This window comes from Electrophorus electricus, chromosome 1 (genome assembly GCF_041902795.1).
Source record: "Electrophorus electricus isolate QZ-2024a chromosome 1, ASM4190279v1, whole genome shotgun sequence".
Classification (NCBI taxonomy): Eukaryota; Metazoa; Chordata; class Actinopteri; order Gymnotiformes; family Gymnotidae; genus Electrophorus; species Electrophorus electricus.
Genome location: NC_137497.1, coordinates 2,936,124 through 2,958,116, shown reverse-complemented (window position 1 = coordinate 2,958,116; position 21,993 = coordinate 2,936,124). Strand labels below are relative to the sequence as shown.

The window sequence follows — 21,993 nt, the reverse complement described above, 5'->3', positions numbered from 1 at the left end:
CTGTATCAAAAGATCTCCTTTGTCCTGTGTAGCAACATCAGATCATACCTGTCGTCTCATCACACTGTCCTGTAACAGGATGTACATCATACCACACACACCAATATGCATATGTCCATTTTTGGTGGAGATTTGAACCACTTCAAATGGATCCTGAATCTCAGAGTTGCAGAGTTGTGTCCACTTCTGAATGTGGAATGGGGCTTGAAGTGGTTTCCATAGAAACCACCTGTCCTCCAGAGAGGTTTGCACCATTCAATGAAGGCTCTTTTGTAAGTCAGTTCATTAAAATCAGGGGACGGGTCTTCAAGACGCCGTACTCTGCTGTATCAGCTGGTTGGTTTCACAACCATTGCACCTCGGTGAATGATGTATGCCCTCGTGTTGTGTTTGTCGTGGGAGTGTTGACAGCTTCTTAGAGTGATGGCTGAACAACCATGAGGAGGACAGAGAGGCATGAAAGAAAATGTTCCTGTGGTGACAAACTCAGCATTTCACATGGGAGTTGTAAAGGTGTGTTACAGTGTTCATTCTGATACTATATAAAATAAAATAAAATAATTTGTGAAGTGTGATGCAGTGTTCATTCTGATACTATATAAAATAACATAATTTGTGAGGTGCATTGCAGTGTTTATTCTGATACTATATAAACAGCTGTGCATTGAATGGATCCACACCAGGAACCTTAAAGCAAAGTTCATCACCATGGTGATGTAAAGACACTGCTGGACTGTTTTTAACCACTCTGAGAATGGGCTTATTTGTTTTAACTATGAAATAAGGAAACATGTAGTGACAGTTTGAGCTGCTTCTGTAGACTTGCATTATGAAGGAGCTCTAATGGTTATTTTGCAGTTCTGTCAGAAATTCAGTAAGTCTGTCCAGTCTCAGTGAGGCAAAGCATGTTCTGTTTGGTTTCAGCAAAAAATATCAAATAAATAAAAATACTTGGTTGTCCTGATCCCTTACTTAGGCAACCTTTGCTGTGGCTTCCAGGATTGTCCCAAACACTCATGTGCTTGCACACACAAAAACATGCACACTGATACACACGCAGTCATGCAGTGAGCAGACGATAGGCAGGTGTTTATTGGCTCGCAGTGCTCCAGTGCAAAAGAAAAACCCATCCAAACAAAAACAAACACAAATATTAAAAAAACTAGAATTTAACATTTACCAGTTCAAGCGGAAAAAATCCAGCAATCATAAATTCTCCAACATCAATTTCAAAACACCACTCAGTTTAATTTTTCCTTAGAAACTTATAGAGGGAAAAATAGGAAATTAGGTGGTGTCACTTCCTGTCATCAAGCATTACAATTCCCCATAAAAGTCCCCTTCAACACAGGATATGGTTTCTTTCCCCTCCAAAACAACATGGAAGACTCTCCACAAAAATAATCACAGGTAAGTTAATTTTTCTCTTAATCTACTTTTGTTTTACCTACATGGTTACAATATACAAACTGCCATGGCCAGATAAACATTAAACTTAAACTCTAGAAACATATTATAAGAACAATATTTAATCTTACATACTTACAGTAAATGTCTCATCCCCTGCAGGTCCTCACTAAATAAAACTATTTCCATGTTCACCATCACTCATTAAATCACATCAATAAAGGCTGATCAAACTAATCTTGTGTGTTAATCTGTGTGTGTGTGTGTGAGAGAGTGAGAGAGACGTCGATTGTGTGTGTGTTTGTGTGTGAAAGAGGTATGTTATGTATGTCTCACAGAGAGGTGTGTGCGTGACAGAGTGAGAGGTATAGGGTGTGACAGATGTGTAGAATGTATGTGTGAGAAGTGTAGTGTGTGAAAGTGTATGAAAGATGTGTGTGTGCGCGCATGCATTTGCGTAAGAGTTGTGTGTGTGTGTGAGTGATAGAGAGATGTATACTGTGTGAGAGAGAAAGAGGTTTGTCTGCATATGTGTGTGAGGTGTGTGTGTGAGAGAGTGTGTTGTGTGTGTGTGTGTGTGTGTGTGTGTGTGTGTGTGTGTGAGACAAAGAGACAGAGGTGTGTGTGTGTGTGTGTGTGTGTGTGTGTGTGTGCAGACTCAGGTGTTCTCCAGGACACAGGAGGCTATTCTAGCTCACACACACACACTGAGCAATCAGAATAAAGCCTAAACCCTGCATAGAGGGGCTCAGTGAATGTGGAGTGGAATGTGTGTAAGTGTGTGAGTGTGTGTGTGTGTGAGAGGAGACACTGTAGAATGACAGACTGCCTGCAGCCCAGTCCAGATACACTCCTACTCTGGTGGATCTGGAGGGGCCACGGATGGCAGTTTCCTCATTATTGTGACAGACATAGTAACTGTTATTATAGTAGTTCAGACTCCAGGACTTTAGATTACGTCCAAACACACAGTCATCATTGTCATATTCCCTGCTGATTCCTTTATATGTCACTGATATAACAGGCCAACACGCCAGCTTCATATCAACTGACGACGCTTCTACCCAGCACGAACGGTTAGCCATCCTCCCACTCCACTCAACCTCCCAGTAACAGCGTCCAGTCAGACTCTCTCTACACAGAGCCTGCTTACAGTCATGAAATCTCTCTGGATGATCAGGATATGACTGACTCCCCCCACACGTCACCTTTCTGTTTCCCTCAGACAGAGAGAGACATGTGTGTGCTGTGTTTGGGTCCAGTGTGACATCACACGCATCTGCGCACAAGAAGACACATTAGAGGACACACATACTGTGTGTGTGTGTGTGTGTGTGTGTGTGTGTGTGTGTGTGTGTGTGTGTGTGTGTGTGTGTGTGTGTGTGTGTGTGTGTGTGTGTGTGTGTGTGTGTGTGTGTGTGTGTGTGTACATTTACTTCTTACATTTTCTTAGTCCTGGTTTGATTCTGAGCTTCCCTGCATGTTCCACCCTAAAGAAACACACACACACACACACATAATGATGATAGTACTGTCTTTATCTCTCTCTCTCTCACACACACACACACACACACACACACACACACACACACAGATAATAGCTGGACCAGCACTGTCAGTCCTCGACCCTGGACCTGCTGGACCACCACTGACAGACCTGTATCCTGGACCTACTGGATCAGCACTGACAGACCTGGAGCCTGGACCTACTGGATCAGTACTGACAGACCTGGAGCCTGGACCTACTGGATCAGTACTGACAGACCTGGACCCTGGACCTACTGGATCAATACTGACAGACCTGGACCCTGGACCTGCTGCATACACACAAACACTAAAAACCTGTAGATATTACAATTACTTAGGATTGAAAATTAGTTCAACAATTAGTTCAGTCCAGCAGTTAGTGAACTGAAAGTGAAAGCACGCAGGGCATCTAGGCAATCAAACGTCACATTCAAATATCAATTAAAATTTGACTCAAAATATTCCAGTCTATCATAGAACCAATTCTGCTGTGTGGTTGTGAAGTGTGGGGGCCACTCACAATGGAACAAACACCCAGCTGAAATTATGCACTCTGAATTATGTAAAAATATCCTGAAAGGTCACAGGAAAACAACAAATAATGCATGTAGATCTGAATTAGGCCAATTTCCACTATTACTCAAAATTCAGAAAAGGATGATTAAATATTGGCTACACTTAAAAAACAGAGACCCCACTCACACCACTACAAAGCCCTGCAGTGCCAAGAGCTGAGCAGAGAAGAGAGTCCCCTCACACAGCTGGTCCTGATGCTGAGTTCACTAACACACACTAACACTGTAGCACATCAGCACCAGTCTGAAATACAATTATACAAACCAAATTACAGAAACAAAACTACATCACCCACTGGAACACACACACAAGCACAAAGCGTTTTGCAGTGTGATCTGATCCTAAAACATCAGTACACTGTAGCAGACGACCTGCACACAGAGACTGACACTAAATACAGAACCACACTGACAAAGTCCAGACTCAGTGAACTCTGGACATCCAGACCAGCACATATAAGACATCAGTGTAACAAAGACACTGTAGAGACAGAGTTGCACTCTCTCACTGAATGTGAAACACTCAACCAAATTCAAATTCAAAATTTTTTTTTTGATCCACCCCAACTCTAAGGCACACAAATGCACATACGCGCACACAAACACACACACACACACACACACACACACACACACACACACACACACACACACACACACACACACACTCTATACTGCCCAGTTTATAACACCTTTATGTATTTATCTAATTATTTATATTTTATTATTCTTATTATTTATTTTCCTTCTTTTCACTTCTTTAAATTATTATTTCATACCAAATTCAGTTCTTGTCAAGTTCTTTATAATAACAGAATTCTTAATTTCCTTCATTAAAAGGTTCATTCATGTTTATTGTAATATTGATTTTATAGTGGCAGTACTGTTACTGCATACGGGCATACCAATGAAGCTCACTGAATAGAATTGCACTGAAAGAGAGAGAGAGAGCTTAGGGGAAAAAATGTATATTTGTGAAAAATCTGTCTTTCTCTCACACACACAGAAAGGTCTCTCTCTCTCTCTCTCTCTCTCTCTCTCTCTCTCTCTCTCTCTCTCTCTCATATACCTGAGTGTCTCCAGTCTGCAGTGGGGATCCTCCAGTCTAGCAGAGAGCAGCTTCACTCCTGACTCTCTTGGGTGGTTGTAGGTCAGATCCAGTTCTTTCAGGTAGGAGGGGTTTAACCTCAGAGCTGAAGCCAGAGAAGAACAACCTTCCTCTGTGACCATACAACCAGACAGTCTGCAGGGAGAGAGAAAGAGGAAAATGTGTTTGCACATAGCAGACTTTACTGTAAAGAAAGGTTTGGAATTACAAACCATGAAACAGTAACCTTTTTAATCTGGAAGTTTTTAACATTTTTTTAATATTCTCAACTTTTCATGATAAAACATGCCTATTATCTTCTTGGTGCAATTATTCCCAATGTTATTAAACATTTGTAATAATCATTGATAGTCTTTTTGTTTAGATAGAAACAGAAGTGTGCAGATCTGCCACTGATCTCCAGTTGTAGTCTAAGAATGTTTTGTATTTTAGGGTTCATTTTCAACATCAGTATTTGTTATATTTATATTATTTTAATTTATAATTAGAAAGGAGAACTGCAGTCAACTCTACCCTTAAACAATTAAGAAAATATTTTTTGAGGCGATACATTTTTTTTCCAGTTTGCTCTTTGGTCCCCACTGCCCTGATTCTCTAGTCTTGTTTCTTATGAGTTAGTCACTGTTTTTAACTGAGTTTTCAGTCACTGGCTAATGTGGAATAACCCAGTAGGTTTCTGTAAATGGTGAACCTACTAAGCTTGTACCAGTCTGTTTTACCTCAATTCAGAGTTACTTACACCATAGTACTGGTACTGTAATCTTCAGTTTCATCAGGTATCTCACATACCCATTTATAAAAAATGACAGCTCACTACACTGTCCCCAAACCCTTAAGATCCATTAGTCTTTGTACAGCTCACTACACTGTCCCCAAACCCTTAAGATTCATTAATCTTTGTACAGCTCACTACACTGTCCTCAAACCCTTAAGATCATTAGTCTTTGTACAGCTCACTACACTGTCCCCAAACACTTAAGATTCATTAGTCTTTGTACAGCTCACTACACTGTCCAAAAATCCTTAAGAAACATTAGTCTTTGTACAGCTCACTACACTGTCCCAAAATCCTTAAGAAACATTAGTCTTTGTACAGTTCACTACACTGTCCCCAAACCCTTAAGAACCATTAGTCTTTGTACAGTTCACTACACTGTCCCCAAACCCTTAAGAACCATTAGTCTTTGTACAGTTCACTACACTGTCTCCAAACCCTTAAGAACCATTAGTCTTTGTACAGCTCACTACACTGTCCATAAATCCTTAAGAACCAATAGTCTTCAGTCTTTATAAACATCTAAACATTTAAACATTCTAGGTATCAGCATTGATCCTTGTATTTCAACAGTATTCTAGTTCTGGATCATTGGTATATTGGACTCTAACCTACTGTACTGTACTAGGATGTATTATATGAGTAAATGACAAAGCACTTTTGTAAATTAGTTATTCTTGATAAGAGCATCTGCTAAGTGTCGTAAATGTAAATGTATAAACATCATGCTGAGCTGGGAATATCTTTGTTGTTAACAAAAAACAACAACAAAAAAATAAATAAATAAATAAATAAATATATATATACACACACACACATACATATATATATATATATATATATATATATATATATATATATATATATATATATATATATATATATATATATACACACATATATACACATAGACTGTGGACTTCATCCCATCTGTATGTAAAATAATGTAAACATTGATGACTTGTGGCAATTAGCTAAAATGGATTCTTCTGTTGTAAGATCACAAACTCTACCTCTGGTATATGCCAGATTTTAATAAGATAAATTAATAATACCTCTATAATACTGAACTAATACTGAATACTGAACTAAGCCCCTTTTCTTAAATCGTATATAAAAGACTGGTAAATCTATATTCAGAATTAGAAAAAATGCATCACAGAATATCACATCTTAAAAGTTGCATTTCAACAATGAATTCACAGAGAGTTCACCTGAGAATCTCCAGTTTACAGTGTGAACTCTTCAGTCCAGCAGAGAGCAACTTCACGCCTGAATCCTGCAGATCATTATTACACAGGTCCAGTTCTCTCATGGGGTTATTTGTGAGTTGTAGAGCTGAGCCCAAAATTTCACATGTCTGTTCTCCAAGATTACACATTGCTAGTCTGCAATGGCAAAGATTTTACATTCATTGAGGAATCTTTTAATGCATTAAGACAAAAATGGATTTAGATCATGATGCCTGAAAAACTAAAGTTATGTGGGTTTTTGAAGAAGATGAAATGAGTATAATTTGCTGTGTAATTATTGGATTCCTGGTGTACACTGTGTTGATCTTAAAAACATTTTCATAATAGGGGTTAGAGTTAGAGGCAATAATCTTTTTTACTGACTTAATCAAAAGGGGTTAGGGGTTGGGGGTTAGTAACTTAATCAGACGGCAGAACAAAGGGGCTGAAGCGTTGTCCCTGTTCTTGTGTCTCATTTCAATTCTAGTCTCTATTTAGAGGAGCTGCTATAATCGCCTCCTTCCTGCAACGTCAGGTACAACTACTGAACCCTTTTCCTGATGGATCCATTTTTCCAGTATAATAATATACAGTGTAATGTGAACTTACTATACCTATTTGATGTAAATTCATTCATTCACTATAGCATTTTGAGCCTCCTTTATTGAGACTGAGATAATACGGACAATCATCCAGGGCACAGCCAACTTCATTATCTCATCATGATTCACTATCCCACAATGCTTCACTATCCCATCTTTTCTTAATTTTCACTTCAGTAATGACTTAACAGAAAGTCCACCTGAGAATCTCCAGTTTACAGTGTGAACTCTTCGGTGCAGCTAAGAGCTGCTCCACTCCTGAATCCTGAAAGTTACAATTTCTGAGGTGCAGTTCTCTCAGGAAGGACTTTGCTGATGTCAGAACAGAGGAGAGACTTTTACTGCTGTCTGTTGTGAGATTACAGCCTGTAAGACTGTGAAGACACAGAAAATAAAGCCCATAGTTAAAATAGCATGAAATCAAGGCACACAGAAATAACAAAACATTCTGTTAATAATTATTCATTCATTGTTTTGTTTTTTTACATGAATTTACATAATATCTGTAGACTAAACAATCAAGTGATAAAAATACTGAGTCAAAGACAGGAAGATCTTTAGAAAAAAATAATTCTGAAAAAACTTATCAGTATCTGGTCAAAGCGAAATGTGTCAGAGCAGCTGTAGCACATTATTTCATGAAGGAGGGGAGAGGCTTGTCTCACTTGAACACAAGAAAGTGATCCAAAAGCCCTGATCATCTAAAAACATCACTTCATAAAAATATAATTATTTTACTGTGAATGTCAGTTCATAAGGATATAACTGTTTTACTGTGAATGCATCACTTCATATTCAGTTGTATAATAAAAAGGTTGCTTCTTTTCAATATTCAGGTAAATTAACCTGGTTGAGAGATATTTTGGACGTATTTACTGACACAGAAGCATTTATTCTGGACAACGGCTCTTCTGCAGGAGACAGACACATATCAGACAGTATCAGTGCATTAGACAATGTAATTGTATCGGAGCGTATTATTGTATCAGTGTAATTGTACAAGACAGTGTCATTGTATCAGTGTAATTGTATCAGACAACACCATTCAAACACCTGCACTGCACTCAGTGTACAATTTATTAATAACAGCCAGACTGTTTTACATTTGTATAACTGCACCTATAAAGATAACTGCCATATAACTCATAATTGTAACTTTGTTACAACACTTTAATTTGTATTATTTAACATAATGAAGTATTTCTCCAGATCAGTGCCTTAGATATCTCAGTCTACTCATGAGAGAACAGCATGTTGTGTTAATGTATTGTTATCTATAACAAATTACCTGCAATAATATGCATGTAAAAGAAAATTTAAATAAGCCTTTAGCGATACTGTATTTTTCTCCCATTGAGTCCCGTAAGCATTACTAATGAATGTGGTTTTGTCTTTTCTGATTAGTATTTGGCAAACTACACTCTGAACTGGGAAGTGTTGATAAAGCTCAAGAAACACACACATTTGACTCTGAACTGGGAGGTGTTGACATTATTATCATGCCCTTGTCACCTTGTCCATATTAAAATCCACTACATTATGAATTCAAATGAAGTTAAACAAATGACCTGAGCATCTATAGTTTACAGTGTCTCACCTGAGTGTCTCCAGTTTACAGTGTCTCACCTGAGCGTCTCCAGTTTACAGTGTGAACTCTTCAGCCCATCAGAAAGCAGCTTCATCCCTTCATCTTTCAGGGTGCTGATATTGATACTCAGTTCTCTCAGGGATGAATTTGATGCCAAAGTGGAACATACAGTTTTGCACAAAACCGTGTCCAGACTACAGTTACCTAGTCTGCAAATACAGAGGGAATAAAGCACATTTAAAACAGAGTGAGACATCAAGCTGCACAGAAATGGTTTGAACAGCTTGAGAAAGAAAACAAGAAAACAAGCAAGTCAGTCTAACCAAACTAGTGGCAGATACTGAATAAAAAGACTTACAGTTAATGAACATTTACAACATTAATATCTAATACCTGTTATTACCTGCTATTCACTTTATGTTATATAAATACAAATCAGTATAAGACAGCTACATAGAACTAGAACTAGACAGAACTAATCAATGTCTGAAAGAGTCTGGAGCAGGTGTGTTAAAGAGACTCAGGATTTACAATAATTAGAGCTGTAATATTAATTAATGAATCAACAAACCTTGGGTAAGTCATTGTATTACTACACCACACAAGATTAGAACAGTGATGTAACTGCTTACAAGGAATTAAAAATGAAGTAACAGCTAAAATTATGAGATAACTAAGATATAGGGACAGAATTTAGTGATCAGATCACATTCAGATTTCACTCTACCACATGAAATGCAAGTCATAAACAACCAAGACACACTGTAATCTGATCATTGAAACCACAGTCAGAAGTGGTCAGAGACGGATGTTGATCACATTCAATACAAATGAAAGTCTCTGTATCTGCGTACGACTACACAAGTGGAAACCCGTCTGCTGGCTGACTGCAGTAATTACATCTGCTGCCAGTCAAAGCTTCTCCTGCACTGAGGCAGACGGGACCGAATCACTTAACTGACAGTTCACCAAGTAGTAAATTATCTAGCCTAGCTTATGGTGAACATTAATCACAACATCCTGTTTCAGTGAGTGATAACATCAGCAGCTAGTTAGGTAATTTTCATAAGTCCATTTATGTGGTTTAGTAGTATAACACAAAAGTCAGCTGCTTAATTGTTTTTTTTAGATTTAGATGCTTTTTCATGAACTTTTCTTGCTTGGTAAACACTTCTGCCCATCACAGGGCTGATCCTCTCAGGGGTCTGATATGTCTGCAGGGCTACAGCTGGATGCCTCATTGCCAGTTGTAGACAGTTTCTGCCCATATCTGAGAGTGTATAATACACTGGTAATAGTCTGCAAGGAATCTTGTTTACCATGTAGGTTTTAGGAAGCAAAACAGAAATGATGTGTTGATTAGTGTGCTTTTAAAATGTTAAAATAAGATCGAAGCACATATGTTCACTCTGAGGACACATTTTAGTGAAAAGTGTAAACAGAATCCAGCCAAAGCGAATTCCGGTACAATCTGGAAATGAAACATCTTAATTTAAGGTGTAAACAGGCTATTTGCTTGCACAGCTGATGAAGGACCTCTGACCTAAATCTGGTTTCTCTGGAAACCTTGTGAACTCCCTTTCCATGTCTACAACTTCTATATCTTTAACTACAATACACTGTGTCATCCACGTACGTACACGGGGTAAAGCAGGTATTGTAGAAAGAGCAGAGAGAGAACGTCCTGTGTTTAACTTTTGTAGTGGTAGATTACAGTGGGTGTAATTAGCTTCATTAAAGACTCCACTTAATATTAATAGTAAAGTGGCTAAAGTTTGGTGTGATAAACTGAAGTTAGTAGCAGTCAGTAATCCTAGCAAATTGAACTCTAACTGAATCATAACCCTGACTATACATTCACAATCTCACAGTCAAGTGGTATTTTCATATTGAAATATATGAAATATGTTTGCTGGTTCTACACCACCTAGTGGTGTGTTGTGGTGTGTGTGAGTTGAGGGAATACTGGACAATATGGAGGGACCCCAAATAAATGATCCAGTGTATCAACTCTAAAGCTGTGTGGCATCTTCCTTGTGAGGGTGAATGAAATATTTAGCCATCAGTACTCAATTTCTAATATACATTATTGAATAAATAATAGTTAAACACTCACAGAGCCTTCCTGCAGTTTGCAGCAGCTGGGATCAGCCTCCTGTAACCCTCCTTTGATGTGTTGTATTTCTCCAAGTCCAACTCATCCAGCACCTCCTCTGAGGTCAGAAGCATGTAAGCCAGTATTGAACACTGTCCAGGAGAGAGCTTCTGTCCTGAGTGTTTCTTTGATTGTAGATACTCCTGAATCTCTCTGGCAAAAGACTGGTCCTTCATTTCAGACAGACAGAGGAACAGGCTGATGGATCTCTCAGTGGGGAGGCACCCTTTTTGTATTTTGCCTTTGATGTACTGGACTGTGTATGTGATGCTCTCTGGGCTGCTGTGTGTGTGTGTCAGTAGGCCTTGTAGGAGACTCTGATTGGACTCCAGTGAGATTCCCAGCAAGAAACGGACAAAAAGGTCCAGGTGTCCATTCTTACTCTCTAAGTCTTTACGCACTGCTGCCTTTAGCAGGTCATGGAGAGGAACATTCTTAGACCTCGTGTTATTGTTTATGACTTGTTTATTACCTGTTATTATTACATCAGACTCATTAGAATCATCAGAATCATTAGAATCATTAGAATCATCAGAATCATCAGAATCATCAGACTCATTAGAATCATCAGAATCATTAGATTCATCAGAATCATCAAAATCATCAGAATAATGAAAATCATCAGAATTATGGGAATCAAAAATCGACTGAGGTCCAGGAAGAGATCTGCTCCTTCCACGCAGAAAGATCTTCAGTACCTCCATGTTCTTTTCCACATAGCAGTGAAACACATAGAGAGCAGCCAGGAACTCCTGAAAGCTCAGATGTACAAAGCAGTAGATCTTCCTCTGGTACAGCATAGATTCCTCACTAAAGATCTCATTGCAGATCCCAGAGTACATGGAGGCCTCAGTGACATCAATGCCACACTCTCTCAGTTCTTCTTCATAGAACAACACGTTTCTCTTCATCAGCTGTTTGAAAGCTAGTTCAGCCAGTTTCAGAATCATGGACCTGCTAGACTCCAAATGTTTGTTTTGATCTCTTTCCTTTTCCCCCTCATACTTCTCATTCTTCATGTTGATCTGAGTGTGCAGGAACTGTATGTACATCTCAGTCAGAGTTTTAGGGATTTCTGTATCAGTTTGTTTTAGTATTTCCTGAAGCACAGTGGCTGAGATCCAACAGAAGACTGGTATTTGACACATGATGTGGAGTCTCTTTGCTGTCTTTATGTGTGAGATGATTTTCTCAGCTTGGTCTTGGTCACTGATTCTCTTCCTGAAGTACTCCTCCTTCTGTGGGTCCGTGAATCCCTGAATTTCTGTCAGACGGTTGATGAACTGAGGAGGGATTTGATTGGCTGTTGCTGGTCGGGAGGTTATCCAGATGAGAGCAGAGGGAAGCAGCTCTCCTTTGATGAGGTTTGACATCAGCACACCCACTGATGATGTCATGCTTATGTCAGATACTTTATTACACTGGGGAAGGTTCAGTTGAATTCTGCTTTCATCCAGGCCATCAAAGATGAACACAACTTTGCGCACATCATATATTTTTGGGTCCAGGTCTTTTATCTCAGGGTGGAAGTCACACAAGAGTCTATGCAGACTGTACTGGTCATCTTTAATCAGGTTCCGCTCCCGGAATGGAAGGACAAACATGAAATCTACATCCTGATTGGCTTTTCCCTTGGCCCAGTCCAGAATGAACTTCTGCACTGAGACAGTTTTCCCAATGCCTGCAATGCCTTTAGTCAGAACAGTTCTGAGCTTTAGCACTTCTGGGCCTTTATCTTCTTTTGGTTCTGTGTGTCTGACACCTTCAGCCATCACAGCTCTGATCTTCTCTTCCTCCATGTCTCCTTCAGGACCTTGTACAGGTTTAAAGATGTCTGAGCAGTTGATTGGAGTGTCTTGTACCAGCTGTTTCCTGGGTGTTTTCTCCATCTGTAAAACTTCATGTTCTTCATTCACTCCTTCACTCTCTCCCTCTAAGATGTAGAGTTGTGTGTAAACCCTGTTCAGGAGGGTTTTATTCTCTTGTGATTTGGTTCCCTCAAATAAACTCTCATACTTGTTCTTCATGCTGGTTTTGTGTGTGTGTAAGACTCTGTGTAGAACATTATCCATTGGTGCGTGAGAGTGCTGCTGTATGGCCTCTTCCATGTCTTTGTGTGGGTGTAGAAGTGGATGAGTTCTTCTGTAGATACATACAGTCATAATATCAGTAATGAAACTACTGTATAATAAAGTACTAATGAAAACATTAACAGACTTGTGTGCTGAAATAAATGAACTTGGATAGTGCTGGAGAACTGGGCATTAATGAGGAACAGACTGATACACAGTAGAGTGGGAGACACACCGTGAGATTTACACTGTACAGTAACACTTAGGAGTCAGAGGTGGGCGGGGCTAGAGGTTAGTAGGATGTAAGTGACATTACAAGGACGATTCCTAATAACAGGAAAAACAGGTCATAATACACACGGGGTCATATGGCAAAAACAAACACTGTTAGAACAAGCAAAACAAGAAGAAACAGTCAGAAATGATGGAACAATGTTAAGGACTATAGAAAACATTAGCAAAAGTCTGATATGTACAGATAGATAGATAGATAGATAGATAGATAGATAGATAGATAGATAGATAGATAGATAGATAGATAGGACAGCTAACAATCCTATACATATACAGACATGCAAATTAATGATACTATACACACAATCAGTAATGAATTATACACACATCAGAGATGAGTGACTATACACATACCTACATGAGGTCAATAAGGAGAATATATATACACATACAGATATGAGGTCAGTTTACTAATTACCTCTAAAACTCTTTAGAGGGACATATTTAAGGGCAAAAGTGAGCATGTTATACAGAAAGACCACATACCCAATTATATAACACCTCACCATCTTCCGGTGTGCACTGCAGAGTGTAGGTTACACAACCCAAGTTGAGTGTTTAATAATACCTCACAATCCTCTGGTGTGTACTGTAGACTGCTGGTTACAACGTCTCACCTGGGATCAGTCAGAGTCTAGTAGCACTACATCTACAACACCGTCTCACCTGGGGTCAGTCAGAGTCTAGTAGCACTACCTCTACAGCACCGGCTCACCTGGGGTCAGCCAAAGTCTAGTAGCACTACATCTACAGCACCGTCTCACCTGGGGTCAGTCAGAGTCTAAGTGTATCAGTGTAAGATATACACTGAGTGGTACACACTGCAAAGAAACACACAGGAGCTAGAGGGGGTGGAGTTAGGTTTGGCAGGGTTAAAGGTGAGTAGGATATAACTAGGACATTATTAGGACTTTTCCTAATAACGTCTTAATAGACACAGGCATAACAGCTAAACATACAGACAGACATAAACCCAACTATGTACTAGCACCTCACACTCGCCTGGTGTGTATGTAGAGTGCAGGTTACACAACCCCAGCTGAGTGTTTAATGAAACCTCACCCTGCTGATAAATGGCCATCATCACTCAGTGATCATCCTTATCATACCTTAAAAATGATCTTAAAACAGTAAAGATGGAGTAGACCTTACATTACTGACAGAACAGCACCCTCCACCCTTCCACACCTACAATAATGAAAGAATATGAGTGTGTGATGTGTCACTCACTTTGGGTCAGACGGCACAGGTCCACCACTGAAGTTAAGAGGATTACCCATGGACCAGTCACTCTTCAGAGACACACAGCTGGGTGCTGGAGACTCTGCTCTCTTTACCCTGATGAAGATGAGGAAGGTGTTGAGTAATTACATCCTTCACTACATCTCATTTATCCTGAATATTCCCTCTTCCTGTTTCCTCAGATTAAGTGCTGATGGAAAGCTCCTCACTTTGGGTCAGATGTTCCTCCTCCACTGCTGGACTTACGACGCTTCATCTTGGAGCTGTTCCTCTTCACACACACACAGCTGGACACTGGAGCTGCTGCTCTCTGCTCCCTGTCAACAGTTCATACACACACAGAGTGAATCACACTGAATCAATGTCTGATGAAACTCACATCATCATATTAAAAAATAAAACACATGATGTCAAACATGAAACATGAAGTAAAAAATATGAAAATATATAAATTAAATATGTAAATAATACAATATGCAATACATGTGGATGTGAACATGTTTACACACACACACACGTTACTCAGATACCGTAACAGCTCATATATGTGTGTTTTTATATATATATATATATATATATATATATATATATATATATATATATATATATATATATATATATATATATATATATATATATATATATATATATATATATATATATATATATATATATAAATGTCTGTCAAAGCAAAAAATATCCACCAAATATCCAGCACAACCAGTACTTAACACACCCACTTATAAAGATATTGAAGTGTAAATTCATCATCTTATTTACATTTAATTCTCAACTTGATTTAACTTAATTTACTTGATTTAAAGCTTTTCACTGCATACAGTCTATAAATCTGTGGAGAGCTGAGATGTATTTATACTAGTGCTGTATACTGTGTGTTAATCTATGGAGAACACGTGGATTTATACTAGTGCTGTATACTGTGTGTTAATCTATGGAGAACACGTGTATTTATACTAGTGCTGTATACTGTGTGTTAATCTGTGGAGATTTGAGATGTATTTATACTAGTGCTGTATACTGTGTGTTAATCTATGGAGAACACGTGTATTTATACTAGTGCTGTATACTGTGTGTTAATCTATGGAGAACACGTGTATTTATACTAGTGCTGTATAATATGTGTTAATCTATGGAGATCACGTGTATTTATACTAGTGCTGTATACTGTGTGTTAATCTATGGAGAACACATCTATTTATACTAGTGCTGTATATTGTGTGTTAATCTATGGAGAACACGTGTATTTATACTAGTGCTGTATATTGTGTGTTAATCTATGGAGAACACGTCTATTTATACTACTGCTGTATACTGTGTGTTAATCTATGGAGAACACGTGTATTTATACTAGTGCTGTATAATGTGTGTTAATCTATGGAGATCACGTGTATTTATACTAGTGCTGTATACTGTGTGTTTACCTGCCCGAGAGGAAAAGGAGCAACCGCATCATTTCTGACACACACACTCTCACACCAGAGATAACGAGTCAAATATAAACCCAGGCTGTGTCTGTAATGGTCTACTCACTCACTCACATTCCTCCACACAAATGGGTCTATATAGAACACTACATAAGGTACATGTTAGTGAGACGACAGACAGAATCTATCAACACTAGTCTGTGATGAAAATATATCACTGTGACCTTTCATCACTGAAACTATCTGGACACTTTAGTAAAACACTTTAGTGATGATTTATAGTTTCAATTGTGTTATAATGAAGTAAAAGACTTTAGTGACGATTTATAGATTCATGGACTTTGATTTCAGAGAACTGTGAAGTAGAGAATAGATTACCCAATATTATATAATGCTATGAGATCAAGTCTGTGTCATCAATCTGTGGTGTAAAACACAAATACAGATATTACTTTAAATGTCAATGTTGTTTATAAATTACAACATGCACAATACACAGAAAAGCCTTTTACAGTCGATTGTAATGCCTATAGTGAGATCAATATACAGTAACTGGTGCTTGGGTGCCATCTAGCGGCAAATCTCCAGAACTGAGTCAGTGACTTGATAAAGCAAGAAATGTATTGACACAACTAACATTTAAACTACTGATTAAATCTCTCAAACTCAGGGACTGATACACAAAGGAAGTACATCTTCCAAATGATATTAAACACAGTATTACCAGAGGAGAAATGTGGTAAATGCTAAAACATGAAACTAAACCTATACAGAGAGCACATGGACTAACGTGTCTGCTCTTTAATGATAACTCTAAACATCAACTAACACTGCCTCTTCATAACAAAACACCAATATGAAAAGAAGATGCCTGACTTACATTTTATCAGCAACACAGAGTCTCTGGGTTTAACACAAACAGAGTTTTACTGTGTGGGTAACACTCAGCACTGCAAGAAATGACATCTAAACGCACACAACCGTACAACCGACATCTTTAGCCAATAACACAGAGTTTAACTGCATAATCCACCAATATCTTTGGCCAATGACACAATGTTTAACTGAACAAATATAATATAAAGAAAAACAAAATTAAATAATATTCATCATAATTCATCCATCACGTCTGGGCCTGTTGAACAGAAACAATCTGACAATGATCTCCACAGTGGCCACTTCTGCCAACATCTTGATAAATTTTTTTCTGTCAAACAACAAAGTCTAAACTACTCTGCCTAGATATTATTCTGGTGGGTTATGCCAGGCTATCGATTCATATGATCAATAAATATTTCAGAGAAATCGCCATACAACAAACAAAGAAACAAGAGATGTTCCTGCTTTCTGTCATTCTGTAAGGTATTTAAAATTCTTGGTATCTATTTAATGATCTTTCTGTGTGGACCATGTTTCATCTATGGCAGAAGGAAGCGTTGTGAATGTAGATAATTATGATTATGGATCATGAAGTTCAATAGGGTAAAATAAAGGAACATCTCATTTATTATAATATTTATAATTTAAAATGTTAGTTGTTCTGCTGTTTGGGGGCTTCTTCTCTTCCCAAATTACCTCCTCAGTCTTGGAAAAGATTCATTCACAGTGAACCCTTTTTGCTGGCATACACAGGTGTTTTTACCATTATATAAATGTGTGGATATACAGCACATCACTCCTGTCAGTAAACCAGAGGATCTCTCTCTACACACACTTTCTATATATTAATGTCACTGTATCTATAACTACTGCTCACTGGATGTCTCTCACTAGCCTATCAGTCAATATGTCCTGTCAATAACCTTCTGTCTAGACAACACTGAATCTGTCTCTCAAATTCTCTGTTCTCACAAAACCCCTCAAAGTTGGGGTGTGTTTTCGACTTCTAAGCATTCATAGAGTGTGTGACTGAGACAGATGTGTGATCAGGTTTGTTTCAGACACTGTCAGTCAAAGCCAGGAGCAGCATGTACTGTATAACACCTGTAGAAACACAAGCTTAGGTCACCTGTGGTCACGTGACATGGCCGTTTTGAGCCACACTTCGGATCAGCGTTTCAAATCGCTGCGCTTCAGAAACTCGAAACAAGCGTAGAAACGTCAATGTCGACCGTCCCATCCTAACTACAGGTAACTCTACATCTAATGAACTATACAGGGAATCTGAACTGCCCACTGAGAATGTGGACAACACTACAAAATGACTGAAACTGAACAGAAACTAACTGTAAAAAACACACATCACAGCAGCGACTTTACATTTAGACCAGATGAGTTTTAACTGGGACCATTTGGAAAGATCACTGACTAACTACGACTTAAAATTCTGATTTACAATAACTGACCACGTATATCTGACCCCGTTAAATTATTTTAAATATAACTGCACAATCGTGCTGCGCGTTCGCCATTTTAGATACGTAGCGTTAACTTCACCAGGACTTTAATCTTTACATTTAATCCACTTTTGGGTGAACCTACGATTTAAACACAGAACTACGTACTTACAAAACACGTTGTTTAAACTGCACCGACATCGCATTTTAAGAAACAGAATGAACTTACCGTGAAATAATTTAAACGCGCGTATCTCCAATCCGCCCAACTAATGGCGACAGTTCAGAAAATACTTTCGTTTTCTAGAGAAGGGAGAGACTACAGGAACTCCAGCGGGTAAGTAGAGGGCGGAGCACATGTCAATCACTTTCAACTGAAGCCAATTACACAACCGATTTATGACTCAGTCATTTTTAATAACCAATCAGCAGCCAAAGTTACCTGTCCGTCATTTTTCTGCAGCCAATCATAGACATACAGTCTATACAGCCAATGGAGTCACAGTCCCTCCTACACGGACTTGTTTTGCGGCTGCGCTGAGAGTAAATCTCCACTATGTCGCATTAGTTACCTCCATATAACATTAATACAGAATACTCTACAATATAAGACAAATGTAGAGTTCTAAATAAGCAGATTATTTTGTATATTAAAAAGAGAACACATAGAACAGAACACAGAACAGAACACAGAACACATAGAACACATAGAACAGAACACAGAACACATAGAACACAGAACACATAGAACACAGAACACATAGAACACTTACAACACACAGAACACAGAGCATAGAACACATAACACATAGAACACATAGAACACATAGAACACAGAACACATAGAACACAGTCTAACAGTAGTAGAACAGCAGTAAATCTGTATTTGCGTTGCTTTAAATGCCCTGCAGAGGAGATAAAGATACAAGACAACAGTAAGAATAAATAACAGTATATATAAATAACTACTCAGTCATGATATTATGATAAAATTAAATTTGTCAATCTCTTTTGAAAAAGGAAAACTGTCAGTGCCTACGAAGTGTGACTATTCATTTTTTGATTCTACAGATAGCGACCCTCAAATACAGATCCCTGACTACCTGAGAGTCATTCCAAAAAGGTTGTGGGTTGAACACGAGGCTCAAGTGAGCTTTATAAACTGAACCATATCAGGCTAAATTATTAACAGCAGCTAGTGTGCTTCAAGCAATGTCCTCTTTCTAGTGAAAAGGAAGCAGACATTGTAGCTGTTATGAATTCACTGAAACAGCAAGGTGTGAATACACTTGTTAATCTCCTGCCACTCATAGCCCTTTTACTGTTGTTGATTTACGTTCAGCCTTTTTCTGCATCCCTGTGCATAAGAACACAACATATTTTTGCTTTCACTTTTAAAGGAAAACAATATTCCTGGACTCGGTTGCTGCAGGGTTTTCTGGATCCTCCTGCTGTCTTTTTGAAATTTTGCGCCATTCTCAACACCGTGGGTCAGAAGGAAACCAGGTCCAGAGATTAGTGGTAACATGGACACAATTGTTTCGGTTTTACACTGATTCAGTTTTTAATCCTTCAACACCTCTACTGATATAGTTAATCATAATAATAATTATATATATATATATATATATATATATATATATATATATATATATATATATATATATATATATATATATATGTAAATCCCTTTTTAACTACCCCCCTTTGTCATGGTTGGTCATCAGTAGGAGGGACACGCCCATTCCTGCTAGGGATCACACCACACACCTGCCCTGCTCTAAATCACCTATTAATTGTCTTCTTCCTTATTTCCCTTCACCCCTATTTAAACCCAAGACAGAACTGCACATTAGTAGAGAACTTGCTTGGGACACAACAGTTCCTTGAGAGAGCTAGACGTGTTTTTTTTGGTTTTTGTCAGTGCTTTCAGTCTTTACTTTCTATGTACACTAAAGAGCATTTCCTCACAACCTCGCCTCTCACTTCCTTTGTGCCACCCACGTCACACCCTTCACTATTACATACACACATATGCATACTCACTCTCTCCCTCTCACACACACACACACACACATCTGTCCAGTGGAAGTTTATGGCATAGGGGAAAGTGTATGGGTAGGTGTGTGTGAGAGGATGTGTTTTGAGGATGTGATTGGCTGTGTGTAAGTAAATCAGGCTGTTCCTCAAAAATGCATAAGTTTATGTAAAGATTTAGGTTGTGCTGCTTCTCTCAACCAACCGTTTGACCTTTTAAGCACTTTATTTCTGCCTTGAACCTAAACTATTTACACAGCTATTACAGACAGGTGGATCAGTCATATCTGATACCATACTATATGGGATCAGTACAGAGTTGACAAGACAAATTAAACTGAAATCGTACTATCATAACATGCCTGTGACAGTGCAGTTAGCAAAAAGCTGTTTTATTACATACACACCTACAGGCTGTCTGATTCCATACTGTACAGAAGTTTTATGCTTGCAATTTATCAGTGATGAAAGTGTTAGTCTGGAAAAAAGGTGAAAAATTAAAGCCAGCCTTAACCTCATTGGTGTGATCATTTGTGTGTTGTGATTGGCTAGTCATCATTTTGTTTCCTGTTTACATTAGTTGGTCCATTTCTTCTTCCTTTCTCTTTGTCATGAATGTGTTTTATTTGGAGTATGTGATGTGCTTTGATATGAATTTGTAACAGTTTTAGGAAGACTGACGTCGCTGCTGTTGTAAACCAGACAGCTCCACAACCTTGATCTCTGACTTATGTCCTTTGTTCTGATGTGTGGGTGTATCCGTGTTGCTCAATTCACCATGTGGTTTGCTTGCTCATATTTAAGATTTTAGATGCCTCTATCCTTTCTTGAATAACAATTCATAATTTGATAAGAGTTTGATGTGTGTATTTTATAGAGCTTCAAGTAGTGCTATATAGTGACATTTAACAGGATATTGCCATCCCATTACTCCAAATTCCCACAGTAAAAATAACTTAGTCATTCTAAAAGTAACTACATAAGAGAGTGTATTGCAAGAATTTAGGGGATTATTTGATAATTTGATCTGTTTATTTTATAAAGATTCAATATGTGCAAATAGACATTTTACACAAGCTTGCCATCTCAATACTCTACATTCCTACAGTAAAAACACTGCAATGTCATATTTTGAATATGTTGCAAAGTGTTTTCCAAGAATATCACAGAGTGAATTGATCATTTGACTTGATCATTTTAAAATATACTATAGTGAACTGATCAGCTATTTGCACAATATTGCTCTATATTTTATCCACCTTTCCACATTAGGAAATCTTATGAGTAGCTAAGAAAGTGATCCTTATAAATGTAGTGGATTTAACAGAAAAAAATGGAAGGTTTGAATTTCCAAAAAATAAGACTTTTCTCTTCTACATATGCTTTAACACACACTTCCTTTAGGTGCATTAGACCCAAGATATGTTTAATTAAGCTGAAGAACATGTTTATTTTAGATTTTCATTGTGTGAACTAAAGGAGTGAGAAACTTCCTCTACAGATGATGATAAGATGGAGGTTCGTGCCAAGCCTGCAGTGCAGACTCACCGGAAACCTGCTGAAACTTGTGACTTGTGGTTCCTGTTTCTGCTTTTCTG

General features: G+C 38.2%; 1 pseudogene across 1 annotated transcript; it reads right to left on the bottom strand.

The window, feature by feature from the left end:
* Positions 1-1,072: 1,072 nt before the first annotated feature.
* LOC145643324 (uncharacterized) lies at positions 1,073-18,712 on the bottom strand (annotated as a pseudogene). The gene is made up of 10 exons (XR_014122578.1): positions 18,588-18,712; positions 14,787-14,894; positions 14,566-14,673; positions 10,931-13,111; positions 8,853-9,023; positions 7,427-7,600; positions 6,607-6,780; positions 4,579-4,752; positions 2,851-2,897; positions 1,073-2,686 (listed from the first exon to the last, which is right to left on the bottom strand). The product of XR_014122578.1 is annotated as an uncharacterized LOC145643324 (transcript).
* Positions 18,713-21,993: the final 3,281 nt, after the last annotated feature.